This window comes from Oryzias melastigma, linkage group LG22, assembly GCF_002922805.2.
Source record: "Oryzias melastigma strain HK-1 linkage group LG22, ASM292280v2, whole genome shotgun sequence".
Taxonomy (NCBI): Eukaryota; Metazoa; Chordata; class Actinopteri; order Beloniformes; family Adrianichthyidae; genus Oryzias; species Oryzias melastigma.
Window position 1 is genome coordinate 687488 of NC_050533.1, and position 3464 is coordinate 690951.

The 3464-nt window shown below is 48.3% G+C and overlaps 1 protein-coding gene across 1 annotated transcript in view; it reads left to right on the top strand.

The window, feature by feature from the left end:
- Window positions 1–3464, top strand: part of numb (NUMB endocytic adaptor protein) — a gene marked incomplete in the record, with an annotated part of 40486 nt that overhangs the window by 28733 nt on the left and 8289 nt on the right.

The following is a 3464-nucleotide window of genomic DNA, read 5'->3' on the forward strand; positions in this document are numbered from 1 at the left end:
GTTTGCTGAGGCTCCATCTGGGTCATAAACACTTCCTGTTGGGGGGTGGGGGTGGGGGGTCAGAGCCAAACCTGAGTCTGTCCAGGAGGAAAAACCCATGGAGGTCGTTTCCTGGACCATCATGCATCTGTGTCAGTGCCAGCAGAGACCGGGAAGGACTCCCGAGGAACTTCTCTGATTCTTCTGCTCCTCACGTAGCTCCTCCAGCAGAGATGCATTCATCTGAAGGGCCTCCTCCCTCAGCAGCTCAGACGCTGCAGCCACTTACTGTCAGCAAAGCATGCAGCCTAATGCACCACCAGGAAGAAGTGAGGCCTGAGGCAACCACTCTGCACATGAGCGTGCACGTGAGCGTTCACGCCACAAGAGAGCACAAAGGTCAACGGGACAACAGAACTATAAAACACACAGAAAACACACAAACGTCACACAAACCCTTAAAGTTGCTCTGGTGTCTGAAGCTGCTGTGGATTCATGAGTCTGTGTGTAATGCTTGTTTTGTAACTCATACAACACATTTAGTGTGTAACTGTGTGTGTGTGGTGTGTTGACATGGACAGTCTAATATCCAAACCTAGATTGAAGCTCTGTAGTGACGTCCAACCTTTTTTCTTTAGCCCCAAAGACAATAACCTCAGTTTTGTTTTTGTTTAATTGAAGTAAGTTGTGACACATCCAGTCATTAATGTCCTCAATGCATTTACCAAGAGCCTGTACAGGGCCTCGGTCTCCTGGTGTCAGTCTAATATATATCTGTGTGTCATCTGCATCGCTATGGTAACTAATGTTGTTGTTCTTTATAACCTGGGCCAGTGGGAGCATGTAGATGTTAAATAGAAGTGGTCCCAGGATGGAGCCTTGGGGCACTCCACATGTAATTTCTATTGGCTCAGAGGTGAAGTTACCAATTGACACAAAATATTTCCTGTTTTCTAAGTACGTTTTGAACCAGTTTAGTACTGGCCCAGTGAGACCCACCCAGTTTTCCAGTCGTCTGAGTAGTATTGCGTGGTCGACTGTATCAAACGTGTGTCAGGTGATAACTGTGTGTAATATAAACATTTGTATGTGTGGGAGTCGTTTGAAATTTGTAGTTAATTCTAAGCTGCTGTCATTTAAAGTGTGTTTTGATATTCAAGTGTACATGTGAATACACAACTGCAAGTACACACAGTTATGCTCAAAATGTGTTGTATTAGTTACAAATCAAGAATTACACACACACATTCGGTTAGGCTATTTTCTCTCCATACTGAGGAGGAACTCAGGAGGAGATCAGGAGAAAACAGGAGGAGATCAGGAGCAGATCAGGAGCAGATCAGGAGGAACTCAGGAGGAGATCAGGAGCAGATCAGGAGCAGATCAGGAGCAGATCAGGAGGAGATCAGGAGGAGATCAGGAGGAACTCAGGAGGAGATCAGGAGGAACTCAGGAGGAGATCAGGAGGAGATCAGGAGGAACTCAGGAGGAGATCAGGAGCAGATCAGGAGCAGATCAGGAGCAGATCAGGAGCAGATCAGGAGGAGATCAGGAGGAACTCAGGAGGAGATCAGGAGGAGATCAGGAGGAACTCAGGAGGAACTCAGGAGGAGAACAGGAGGAGATCAGGAGGAACTCAGGAGGAGATCAGGAGGAACTCAGGAGGAACTCAGGAGGAACTCAGGAGGAGATCAGGAGGAAATCAGGAGGAGATCAGGAGGAGATCAGGAGGAGAACAGGAGGAGATCAGGAGGAGAACAGGAGGAGAACAGGAGGAGATCAGGAGGAACTCAGGAGGAGAACAGGTGGGAGAACAGGAGGAGATCAGGAGCAGATCAGGAGGAACTCAGGAAGAGAACAGGAGGAGATCAGGAGGAACTCAGGAGGAGAACAGGTGGGAGAACGGGAAGAACAGGAGGAACTCAGGAGGAGAACAGGAGCAGATCAGGAGGAACTCAGGAGGAGAACAGGAGGAACTCAGGAGGAGATCAGGAGGAGCGTCGTCCTGCGTTCCTCCTGAAGACTGCAGCAGCTCATGAATCTTCTGCTGCGTCTCTTCAGACGTCTCTAAACTTCTGCATCCGTCGTGTTTTGTATCGTCCCGTTGGGTCGGCCTCATTTCTGGGCCTTTTTCAGGACAGCTCGTCTGTACGCAGGAGTTTAAGAGGAACTCCATATTTTGTTATTTTCCCGCTGAGCTCCAGCTCTTCCTCAGAACGCAGCGTCTGGAAAGCTGAAGGTTTGATCCTCCATGTTTGATCCTGATCCAGTCCAGTGTTTTAGTGAGGCTCTGACAGTAGTCGGGTCTACTAATGTATCCACGCTGTAATGACCCCCCCATCATGTCAGCTATCAGTCCGTCAGAACAACATAAATCCCCCCCATCCTCACCTCGCCTTGTTGCCGAGCAACAAATCCTTCCTGTGGTAATGTTGGTCTTTAGTGACTGAAGGAAGCAGAAAGCTTTGTAGAGGTCATGTGACCACACTAGCGTGTACGTTAGCTTAAGACGACTGAGCTCCCAGCAGCCTTTGGGGCGGTAACCAGATTCTTCACAGCTCTGTGACTCAGATGGGAGGAGGCTGCAGAGCGGCATCAGCAACCTCCTCGCCGCCCTTTGGCGATGTCATTGTGACGTCACTCCTTCAGGCTGAGTGAAGGATCGGGTTTCTGTGGTGTGTTTACGTCTCCGTTCCTCCAGATCTCTTACAGATCTGTCTTAATGAAAAGCATCGGCGCGTGTGCAGAGTGTCGTAAGCTGTGAGCGTTTGCACAGAAACACAACCGCTGTTACACAACAGTAAGGCTGCTTGTCCTGCTGGTGTTGCGCTTGTTCTGAAGACACAACTATTTGAAGTGTGTTGTGAGTGAAAGGCTGTGACCTCTGCAAAGACCAGCTGATGAAACTCCCCCAAACAACAAAACATGACCTACTTATCAGGATTGGAGCCGCCTTTCTCACAACACTTCCTCTTCGGCTAAACTTAGAATCCAGGTGAGCGAGAACACAGCAGAGTCCAGACTGGTTCAGGTGTTTCTGAGAATCCGAATAACCACAAAACATTTGGATAAATGTTTGTTCTTTCAAGTCCCACAATGATCATCTGTTTTTAAAGCGTTTTAATCCAAAATCAACAACCAGTGTAGTTGACTAGGACATAGTTTCTGCAGAACGGTAGTTCAGTAAAACTTCACCTCTGAGTTGTGGGTGGGATTTCCGGCATCGAGTACGCCTACCTTCACTTCCTGTCACCCATAACTGAGAGCTCTCTGTTTACACTCTCTGCTGCTAGCTACAGCTCCAAGCTAACATTAGCATAGCAACAAAAATGGCCGTTTCCAGACGTACAGATTTCAGCTCAGACCAGAGGCGGAGCAGGGAGCTTGTGGCCCCGCCCAGCGACGCCATCAACTGTGATGTGAGAATTTATCATTGAAAGGATGTTATTGATCTCAAATCACCAGAAAAACGTCAAGAAACAGTA